Source organism: Schistocerca serialis, chromosome 3 (assembly GCF_023864345.2).
Source record: "Schistocerca serialis cubense isolate TAMUIC-IGC-003099 chromosome 3, iqSchSeri2.2, whole genome shotgun sequence".
NCBI lineage: Eukaryota > Metazoa > Arthropoda > Insecta > Orthoptera > Acrididae > Schistocerca > Schistocerca serialis.
Genome location: NC_064640.1, coordinates 1059379082 through 1059391756, shown reverse-complemented (window position 1 = coordinate 1059391756; position 12675 = coordinate 1059379082).

The window sequence follows — 12675 nt, the reverse complement described above, 5'->3', positions numbered from 1 at the left end:
CTATACACATAGCTTCGATCTGTTTATTAACGTCTGCGTGATAACGTACGTAATTTAACTCGCGCATCATGCCATCTGTTGGTGTGCTGCCTGAACTGCTCTCGGTTGCATTCTGCTCTCGCATGTCTACATTTATTTCTAGTTTCCTGTCCATTTTAGCTATTATTAAGTACTGATACCTTTTATTTATAATTTAAACTGAACTTTCACTACTAGTTCTGTCAACTAATGTACAGGTTCATGCCGCTGGACGTTTTATGATCACTCTATGTTTGTAAAATGCTAACTACTTTTAATTTTTTCCGTCTGTAGGTGCAAACTGAACAACGTCCTGTCACGGTCGCCACGTATAACACTCCTACCTGCTACTGTTATACCATAACCTCAATGCCAGAAGCAGGTTGTAAAATAAAACAATTTTGTAAAAGCATCTATGGCACAAAGCAACAGAGCAGTGTTACCCTCTGAGAGGAATTTTGTGAGTTTGACCGTGTTGTTGGTAACGGACGTGGCTTATCGGAAATGAAAGTCAGAATTACGTAAATATTTGTATAGTAACAAACAAAATTTTGCCTAGCTATACTGTTTATAAAATAAGGGAAACGGTCGCCAGCCTAATTAGGCAAGAGAAAGATTAAAGTTCTCGTTTATAAAAGTAGGTATAAGTAATTATAATGGACAAACTCAACCTAGACTTAGCCACACGCGAGTGCAATGAACTCTGACACACATATATTTTAAGATTGAAGCTAACAACTGGAGCAGCACAAACTATTTGCTAAATTATAAGAGATACCGAAACACCCTATTACTTTCAGGCTTACATAAAGTGAATGGTCTTTATAACATTACTATTAACAAGCACTTCTAATACACAAGAAACACAAACACTTAGCAAACATGAATATTTAATGTTTCACAACTGCAGCTTTCTCACTTTTACCACAGCGAAACACAATACTGATAAAATTGCAAAAAACTGACTCACCTTTTAGAATTTACTACCGACAATAATGTGATCATTTGCCTTATAAGCCTCAGTCTTAAGAACTTTTAATATTGAAGTTAGCAACAGCACTTTAAATAACAGTTTTAATAGGAAAATTATTTTGAAAAATAATATTTACTTTAACTCACTCTATTGCCACATTAACGTTAACTTTCTTTTTACTAAGTTCAAGAGGCATTAATTAGCAAAACTCTGGTCATAAATGTTCTTTCAGTAGTGACACTCGGTAATTACTTTAGTTCAAACAGAAAGGAACCTGAGAGGTGTTATGATGAGGAGAATATCAAGGTAGGTACATAAATTCAGATACAAATTACCTTATATTTCAGCACATTAGCACATCCATTAAGCTGATCCTTCACTGTACATTATTATAGTATTACGTTGCAATGATTGCGCAACGTGGTGGCAACTGCATGTTGGTAGGTGGATTCGTGGACAGAATTGCTGTACTGTGTCATTTCTTGGCGGCGACGACAGATACAAATTCCAGAATAGTTCCAGCTATTTATCCATCCATCCGAGGCCTTGGAAAGAAGCAGGAAAAGCCTCTCTCTGAATCAGCACAATATGCACCTTTATAATAGCAGTGCACGGACTCGTAGCTCGTCCCTGACTCGTGGCTCGTCCCCGACTCGTGGCTCGTCCCCGACTCGTGGCTCGTCCCCGACTGCTGGCTCGTCTCCGACTGACTATCAGTTCCACCTTTTCCACCTAGGCCAACCACAATTTGCACGCGCTAAACAGTTCCGTTCCCGAGGGGAACCACTACACCTTTTACATACAGAATAACTAAGAAACCTAAGTGAAGGTCAGCAGTTTACATAACAGAAAACAAATACATTAAATAAAACAGAACATTTTCACATATTGACACTTCTACAAACAAATTATTCACACAAAATTACAATTATATACAGTAAGTTTTGTTCCCTCCAAATGGGACAAAGATTTTAAATTACAGATACACTACTTTGCATAGAACCAAAACATGACGTCAAAGTTTATATAAAGAAAGCAGTACACAATTTTATGTTATCGATTCAATCACATTTACAGAAGATCAACAATGTAACATTAAATAAAGCAAAAAAAAAAGAAAAATAAATAAATCCATACAGCATAAGAGCTGTGGTATTACAAAATTCTTTGCTCATTTCATATGAGGTAAGTAATTGGATGTATGTAAGTAAGTGAGATATCTCAGACAATTATAAGGCAAGGGTTTTTTCCCCATTTCATGTTTTGGAAAATAAAGAGTCACCTTATATTCACTGATAAAGCTATAGCTGCTAAGGTCAACATTTTTCCATTGTTTAACAGGATATGTAGTGGTTGTCTTACATTTACTAATGAAGCTTTGGCTATTGAGGTCACACAGAAATTTATTTTGAAGGATTCAGGACAGAGGTGGCCAAATAAAACTCGACTTCCAACAGGTTCAAGATATCACGATATGCCGAAGTGCCTTGATAAACTATCAACGCTATGCAAAGAGTCATGTGACAACTCAGACATTGCTTGTGTAAGTGATATGCGAGAAACTATGAAACAGCTACTACAAAAATATGTTGCTCTGCATAAAATTTGACTATTTTGTGGAACGTGGGAGGAAACTGTGCCATATTGTATCATTTACAGACTCTTGTTGTATTTGATCAGGTTCAGAGTAAAAGTTCTCATACATGTATGGATACCATGTTGAAATAAAGGAGAAATGTTATCCTTCAAAAAATTTACTGGATTCTGAAACTGGATCAATATTTTGATTGAGAGACTGTAGTGATTTGATAAGTGCATTGCAAATGATAAATTCGGTCGCTGTTCATGTATTAGAATTCAGTATAAAAATGTTACCAGTTTTTAATCAGCTGTTGAACATGATGCTGACATTCTGACAAAAAATGATGGAACAAATGAAATAGATCATATTCAATGCATTTGCAAGAATAAATTACAGTCTCAAGACGTGATGTAGAGCTGGTACCAATAGATGTCAGAAGATGGAAGCCGAGAGGAAGTTTGACAGTTGAACTGAATCATGATATTAAATTATGTATTAGCTGTTGCTACTGCTGCTGTTACATATGATTGCAATATCTTCTGGGGCACAAGTCAGTGTTTAACAGTTGATCAAGCACAACACTGTTCCTCTTCCAATCCTTCTACAGTGATATCAGCTTAGGTGAAAACTTGATTAGTACAGGCAGGGGAGTAGCGCATGGCCAGCAAATTACATTGTTTTATTGGCCAACCATTGTAATCTATCTTGCATGCTTCAGCTTTTTAGGAACATGTAACATGTTTAAATTGCAGTTTGCCTGAATCAGTTTGTAGTCGGAATTGAGTTTTGACTGTAAAATTTTACAAGAACTCAACAAGAGTATTCATTTCTGCAGGAGAAAATGAAAGTCTAGATGAGGAACAGAGGCATACGTAAGTGTTTCATGATGCCATATAGTCGACAGTCACTGTGACATATGACGGGAATGAAACCATGTCTCTGATGCTGGATCAACATTGTCTTCTCACCACTCTCTCATTGGCAGTATCTTTGGATGCAAGACATATTGTAACATATGTCAAAATAGAAGCATAATCCTATACGTATATGCATAAAAATAGCTGTATTCTGAGATCGCAAGGTAACCACATCATCAGAAATGGCAACATATTAGGAAGAAACAGCCAAATGTGACCACGATGATATAAATTTCACAGATGTGCGATGATGATGATGATGATGATGATGAGTAAAAACTAGTGGTACCCCAGATGACAGGGTTGCTATGTGAAAAATGTATAAAGGAAATCCATCAGAAAATTAATGTAAAACTTTTTTTCTTCGTTTGTTTTATTTGTCCTTCCATTATCAAATTGTTAACTATGAACAAACGGCATGCATTTAGAATAGGTATTATGTTAACTTCTGAGACAGATACTATAACAGTTTGTAATTTTGATTAGTCAGAATATCCACCTCCTTATATATAAAAGTCTTGTGTCACAGTGCCATACTCCTCTGAAATGACTCGATCAATCCTAATGAAATTTTACATGTATATTTGGTACATCTGAGAATCTCTCATAATCTATTTTTCATACCCCTAAGTGATAAGAATGGTCCACCCCAAAAAAATTTTTCTTGTTTTTTGGACAGAACTTTTTATTTTTATTTTTTTTATGGTGTGGCATTACAAAATACACACAACCCTAAATTTTCACCCCTCTATCACCAACCCCCATTTTTAATAGCAATTTTAGTAATTAAATAATTTCAACCCCGGTCGATAACTGATCAATTATCACTTGATCAGTTATCCTCTCCAAATGTGTACCAATGATATTCAATAGATAGTCAATTGAAGAAAATGTACCAAAAGGCATGACTCAAATTTCCCTCTTTAAATCAACATAACTAGACTGAGAAGTTCACCTAGGTAGCACGCATCATTTGCCAAACTGACATTTAGGCCTAGTGCACATGCATCGATTTTTATCATATGGAAATATATCATACAATCAAATTCTTTTAGTAGGACAAAGAAATTCCTCTGCTCTCCTTTGTTCCTCTACAAGAATTTAACTGTACAATATTTTTACTTACAATAAAAATCGATGTGTGTGGGCTTGGCCTAATTCATAATGCTGGCGAACACGTTTCTACACAAAGTTGCTGCTATGTTTGTATGCTCATGGAAGAACTGTGTATTGGCTGCAATTGTTAAATCCAAGTGATCTACCATAGAAACGCACTTCCCCCTTAGCCTTTTCTCACTCCCTACACAGTTTTCAGTTATTATTTTGGTTGTGTCAAGAGCTACCACCAACAATGGCTATTGTGTTACATGTATACACTGTGTTACACATATGCATTATTCTTATAGACCAGAGATAATTTAGATGGCGAAACAAAATAACATATTATTCTTAAGACCTGCTATACCCGGTGAACTTTGTTCCGCCTCCGAAAAAACTTTATTTTTTCTCAAGAATGCCCTTGAAAACAGGGGGTTGTCTTCTAATCAGAGCTGTCTTCTGATCATGGCTGTCTTCTGATCATGTCTGTCTTCTGATCACGGCTGTCTTCTGATCAGGGCTGTCTTCTGATCAGGGCTGTCTTCTGATCAGGGCTGTCTTCTGATCAGGACTGTCTTATTATCAGGACTGTCTCCTAATTTAAATATTGGAAGTACTTTGCAAACTTTGAGGGAATTGGGAGACACTGAAGACTGTAAACAGTCCTTAAGTATGGAAGCAAATATTGTACACATCAAATCTATTGTTTTCTTTACCATGTAATTTTAGAGCCAGTAACAGCCCATACTTAAGAGTTTGATAATTCTGAGACTTCTTTTAAATATAAGAAGCAACAGTCTCAACTTCTAATGATTACTAGCAAGTGTGGTGTCCCATTTTTCTGGCAAGTAATACTCCTGATTTAGGCAGCTGATACTGTAGCGATTCTACTACTCTTCACTTATTGAAGGATAGAACCAATAGAACTATATTCCCGAGTATCTAGGATGTGGATCAAACCATCTGGAAGAAAGAAATGTGTGTCAATTTTTCCCCCTTTCCAAAAGTGTGCATATATCCATTACTAAGATAGTCATACTGCTGGCCAATATGCAATGTCCTATAACATGACTCAATGCATAGCAGCAGAGGTATTTCTTCATAGAAAATGGATCCATAGAGATGACATAACCCATCATCGTCTGCAGAACCCATTGTCCAACTGAGGCAGGTTGCTGACGCACTGTCCTGTGTGGTCCTGATGCTTGAGCATCGCTTTTCTTCACCCTCTGTTACAGATAGTGAAGAAGTTTCTAAAAATATTGTGCTGAGTCCCCATTTCTCCCAAATAAAGGCTTTACTACCTCAAATGGTGAAGGCATCTTCCTGCCATATACTACACTATATGACAGGGTGAAAGCACAATATTGCTGTGTTCTTTTACAGTTCTAAGCTGATACAGCATATGGGAGTCACACCTCTGTCATTTGGTTGGTGTTCACCAAAAAATGTAAAATTTGGCAATTGTAAGATGAAAATGCTGCCTTCTTCCATTTGAAGGGTAGGTCTAGTCCTAAGGTTGTGAATGCTTAGCAAATTTGATAACTTTTTCATCAAATCAGACATAAAATTGATAGCTTCATCTGTTATTATTGTCAGCAACATGAAATTTCAGTAGCACCTGGTATTCCATAAATGATCAGGCAACAGCCATCTACACTATTTCAAATTGTTTGGATGCTTCTGACAAACTTTGCAGTTGATGTCTGTATAATAGGTTGAAATCGGCATGTTGTGCACACAGTATACCATCACCACCTTATCGTAGCACTGTCCATGCGGGTGGGAGAGTTTGCGTGTTCCTGTGATGCCGAGAGCTACACCGGTGGTAGCGTGGCTACTGGCAGGTTCAACCTAGCCGGTCAGGTCTCAGCAGAGGAGCCAGACGAAGTGTGCCTCACAACGACCTACCGTCCTTTCCTTCCTTTCCCTTCCAGTCCCTTCCCTTTCCTTCTTCCCTTCTGTCAGTCTCTTCATCGGTGTAGGAGGCGGGTAATATCGATAGGTAAACACTCACGGCTTCTGTACCGACGAAGCAAGGCACCTGTGATGTGCCTTAAGGGTGTATGTCAGGATACTTCCAGTGGCATATGGCCATTCACTGCATCCCCTGCCTCTTGCCAGTTGTATCGGCCCTACGATCCACTGCCAACCAGAGGCAGAGGACGAGAGAGTGGATCTGCATCTGCGCAACTGCTTGTCCACTTTAAATAGCTTCACGCGCAGATGACTCCGGCAAAGTTTCAATGGATTATGAGCATTGAAAGTCCTGCGGCGATAGAGTACTGATGGTGAGGCAAGGGTTTGGTGTACCTGAACCTTAGTTGGTGCTCTGCACGTTAGGCGGTCAGACGGTGATGGTCATTCTGGTACTCGTGAGAGACGGGAGGACTGGTTCGGCAGCTCGTCAGACGGCAAAGCAGCCCTATTTAGGATCGCTCTGCTTTCCCTAATCCAGGGAGGGGCCTAGAAAAGTTGGCCTAAACATAGCCCGTCTCAACCCAGCACAAGTGGCAAACTGCGGTCACTTGTTCACTAACATATGCGGTCAAAAAAATAATAAAATAAACAGTTACCTTAAATATATAATGATTGGAGTCTGGAATGTCCGTACTTTACAGGATAATGACCATAATCAGTGCCCAGAGAGAAAGACAGGACTTATCGCAAGGGAATTGGCTAGATATAACATCGACATTACCGCCATAAGTGAAACACATCTTAGTGACTCTGGACAGTTATGTGAACCGCTCGGAGGTTATACCTACTACTGGAGTGGAATATCATCCACTGAAAGGACGGAAAGTGGGGTAGGCTTTGCCATACGCAATAAATTGGCATGCTCACTAACAGAACTCCCAAAAGGTATCAATGACAGAATAATAACACTCAGACTTCACCTGGCATCCAAGAAATATCTTCACCTGATCAATGTATACGCACCTACATTGCCATCTCCGGATGAAGAGAAGAACAAGTTCGACCAAGACCTCCGACATGTCCTTGGGGATATTCCTTCTGCAGATAAACTTCTGTTACTTGGTGATTTTAATGCTCGTGTTGGGAATGATTTCAGTGCTTGGAATGGAGTCCTCGGTCGCCATGGGATTGGAAAATGCAACTCGAATGGTTTGGATCTTCTAACTCTATGTGCCGAGTTTGAACTCTGTCTGACAAATACATATTTTCGTCTGCCTGAAAAATATAAAACGACATGGATGCATCCGCGATCTAAACACTGGCACCTTCTGGATTATGTGATAGTACGGAAAAAAGATCTTGGTGACGTACTGGTCACACGTGCAATGAGAGGCGCTCAGGGATGGACAGACCATCGACTCGTGAGGTCCAAATTAAAGATAACTTTGAAGGCACCACGCCGAGCTTCACACAAAATACCAACAAAATTGTCCTGCAAAATCTTGGCCAATGATCAGACTATGAGAGCAAAACTGGATGAAAAATTTGGTGTCGATGGCCTTTTGATATCTGAATCTGCCCCTGTAGATGAACAGTGGAGTGCATATGCTAGCAGACTGCGTGGCTGTGCTTCAGAAGTCTTGGGAAAGCCTCAGAAGAAGCACCAGGACTGGTTTGACGACTCAGATCCAGAGATCAGAAAGCTAATTAAAGATTTCAGAACCTCTCTTCGCACCCCTGATGATAACAAGCGTAGAGCAGCGCATTACAATCTGAAAGTGAAGGTACGTGCTCTCAAAGACAGTTGGTGGGCAAATAAAGCAAATGAAATACAGCTATATGCCGACACACACCAAACGGGCAGATTCTTTGAGTCCCTGAAAACTATCTTTGGTCCAAGAGTTGGGAGGATAGCACCAGTCTATAACAAAGATAAAAGTTTTTGGCTGACGCAACAGAGTGACATCCTGTCTCGGTGGGCGGAACATTTTAATGACGTTCTTAATTCCGACCATCAGACAACCGATATTCCATACATAGAAGCACTTGAAGACCTGCCAGTTGAGGAACAACTTGCGGATGCCCCTTCCTACAATGAATTCATTTCAGCACTGGCTAAGCTGAAAAATGACAAAACAGCAGGATTAGATAACTTGCCATCAGAGCTATATAAATATGGGGGGCCAAACATCAAGAAACCATTGTTTGCTCTGATCTTAAGGATTTGGGAGTATGAAATGATTCCACAAGACTGGAAAGATGCTTGTATTTCCAAGATCTATAAAGGCAAGGGTGACATATCAGACTGCAGCTCCCACAGGGGCATTTCTCTTCTGTCAGCAGCGGGAAAAGTCCTTGCCCACATAGTTAACACCCGGTTAACACACTTTGCAGAAAAACTGCTACCAGAGACCCAGTGTGGCTTTCGCCCAAACAGAGGCACAGTGGATGCCATATTTGTTGTCAAACAAATGCAAGAGAAAAGTTTAGAGCAACATCGGCCTTTGTTCATGTGCTTTGTAGACCTGGAAAAAGCTTTTGATCGTGTCCCATGGGAAGCTCTCTGGATCATACTAAAGAAAACTGGGTGCCCTGACAAAATTGTCAGTTTGATTCGGCAGTTTCATGAAAACATGATGGCAAAAATCCGCCATAGGGACAAGCTCTCAGAACAGTTTCCCGTGACATGTTGTGTAAAACAAGGCTGTGTTCTGGCTCCCACACTCTTCTCACTTTACTTCGCAGTTGTTATGAGAGACGCGACCAAAGCCTGTAGTAATCAAATTAGTCTCGACACAAGGACAGACAAAAGTGTCTTCAACATCTCTCACCTCAGAACAAAAAGTCGCGTAACCAAACTATCCATCTTAGAGATTCTCTACGCGGATGATGTATGCATGATGGCTAATTCTTGCGAAACTCTTCAGACTTACATAAACCTGCTAAATGCCTCCTGCAGAAGATTTGGCTTAGCCATTAGCATCACTAAGACGCAAGTTCTTAAACAACCACTTAGAGGTCTTAATGCAGATGACTCTAGTATTGAGATAAATAACAAACCCTTGCAAAATGTGTCAAAGTTCAAATACCTGGGAAGCCAAATTAGAAGTGACAACAGCCTGACATCGGAAATCGCAGCGTGTATAGCCAGCGCAGCCTCAGCCTTCGGTAAGCTTAATGACCGAGTATGGAAATCACATGATCTCAAACTACAAACAAAAATTGCAGTCTACAAAGCATTAGTATTATCCACCTTACTCTATGCCTCGGAAACCTGGTGCTGTTACAAAGCTGACATTAAGAAGCTAGATAAATTTCATCTTCGATATCTGAGATCAATTCTGCGCATCAAATGGGAAGACCGTGTCCCAAACACGGAGATTTTGCGCCGCGTGAAACTGGCTGGTATTGAAGCTTTAATAATGAAACATCAACTGAGATGGAGTGGTCACATAGTACGCATGGATGACAGTAGGCTACCTAAAGCGGTGTTCTACTCGCAGCTCTCGTGCGGGAAGAGGAGGAAAGGTGGTCAACACCTGCGATATAAAGACACCATTAAACTCCACCTTGCAGCCTGTGGCATCCCAAGCAACCGTTGGGAGGAGCTAGCATTGCGCCGATCGGAGTGGCGATCAACTGTACATAAGAGCATCGAACAATTCGAGCAAAAGCGTGTAATGGACCTGGATGCTAAAAGAGAGCTCCGAAAATCTCAGCTCAAGCCTGTCTACACGTATACTTACAACTCTGCTGGTCAACTTCACTGTGCTCCATGCAACATGATATTCAAAGCGAAATTCGGATTCGCGAGCCACATCCGAGCCTACCACAACAAGGACAGAGAAGACTGACGGAGTCACTGTCGCCGGACAGGGCAAGGAGGAGGACATCATACCATTTCTAAAATCCGGCTCCTGCTTCTGGTCCTTGGCCAAAAGTTTATGGTTACTCATCACTCAGTTGGTATTCAACCTCCATGATCTACCGAAAAATTGTCATATGCTTGCATTAGTGCTTTCCTAGAAAGCTGCAGGTACCACCACGCATGGTCCACAGTCATTCTGCGCAACAAGCCTCTGTGTGTCACAGACTGTGGTTGCTCCCTAAATTTGGCTGTCAGTGTTAGCAAAAGTTCCTTCTTTCACTCTGTAGTGCTCTTATTCATTGCTCACAGTACTCCAGCCTTTCTGCTTACTGGTGGTTATCTGATTGAAGAGTGTTTTAATCCTAGAAACCACTTCAATGCAGCATGGTCTGTCACATCTTAATAATTTCTTCCATGCCAGTAACAATTTAAGTACATTAAACCATAGATGATAGCCAGGGTCTCCTGTATAATCAAAAGCTATACTTCCTTGTTCCAATTGATGACTTTTTTGGGAAACAATTAAAACAGATGCACCATGCAGATTATCATTACATTCAATAATCTCATATGCAACCTATTGCTCGAGCAATTCTTACATTATTGGCTGTAGATCTTTCAGGATTCTGTATGGTTTCCCATGAATTTGTCCATCACTACCCACTGGTATCATACATTGCATAGCTGTTGTTGCTGGTAATGGTCCACCACAATTTAAAAAAGTCTAAGTCATCACAGTGAAGTTTTGACCACTGTTCCGTCTGTCTGCACAAAGTGAATCACCTTTTCATGTGATGTTGATGGATTGACAGTCTGCGTGGGACTGTCTCCTCTTGACATACCTAATCATCATCCCGCAGGATGTCCAAGTTTAATTCCCTGGCAGACAGACCTCATCTGAACTGAAGTTATCCACACACCTCGCGACTATACAAGCTCGACCTATTATCTTATGCTTGCTATATTACCACGCAGAAAATATACAATGTATTCATCTCTTTAGTGGATTCCAACAGCTCCACAGCACTCATCATCTCACTTGATAGGTCACCAAGACTATCAATTCTGTATCTGTTGGTAAAATACTGTGCAAACTGAACTTCAGTGGACACATCTGCAGTGTATTTGGTATCACCTGCATTATACTTGAAACTTGTGACAATGTCACACTAGCAGTGGTCGTTTGCATCTGGACTGTTGTCCTTGATCTGCATTTTCTGGATATGGGGCAACACAGTACCCATCAGCAATGAGTGGCAGTAATTCCATCTGGTCCTGAAAATTTCATACACCAACAATGAAACTGAGCCATGTTGATCCCAATGACACCACATCATTGTCTCTTACTCCACACAACCTATATCATGTAGTTGCAACATATTGCCTGGAAATGATCGTAAAAAATACATCCAGGGTCTAGCCTCCACCAGAATATATCTTATCAGTTTTGGCGTTTTACCTTAATGCTTAGGATTGTGTATTGACCTTCGTAATTATGTCTGAAAATGCATCTACTGATTGATTCCATTTCAGTGACAAACCATTCAGCTGTTCTCTAGAAAGTGTCCAACTCAACCGTTTGCAATACAGTTGGTAAAGCCTTTTAATAATCTGTTCAGATGCCTGTTCCTTAATCTATCTCTCAAGGTACATTATGTGTATCTTTGAGTTACCATTCCACCTTAAATTTGCATACCGGCCTGATGAGATATGATTGTATATGGTTAGTTAAGGGCAGCTTTCAAATCACGAATAAATACTGATACACTGTCAGTGAATTTATCCAAAACAAAGAGGCACCAAATTATCATGCGTATAAATCCTGTTGCAGCTAATGATATTCAGTGAGGCTTTTCCCTGTACCGGCTCAGCTTGCCAACACTCTTTAATGGCTACAAAATGTTAATGGGCTCCTGTTATGTTACTGCTCCTTTGCACATGCAATACTACTGCTCCATTGCAGAGTTTCTGAAGTATATAGCCATGCTACTCACACCGTAAAAAAATTGATCACTTGGGCTCAGAGGGCTGGCTGGGTTCAGGAGGCTGTCCAACCATCACACCAGGTGTGGTGAGTGGATTCTCATCTGACACCCACGGGCATTAGTGAAACAGTATCAAGACACAGAACTGTTATTTTTGATAAAGTGCAATGATTGACTTTTCTACACTCCAGCACAGTGGCAGAAGCACCCACCCAGTACACGCTGTCTGAGGCGAGTGGCAGCAGCATCAGCTCCGGCTGTGTAATGGCACCAGACCTGTCAGTCCTATGCAGCCGACACTTTGAAAGTGTGCC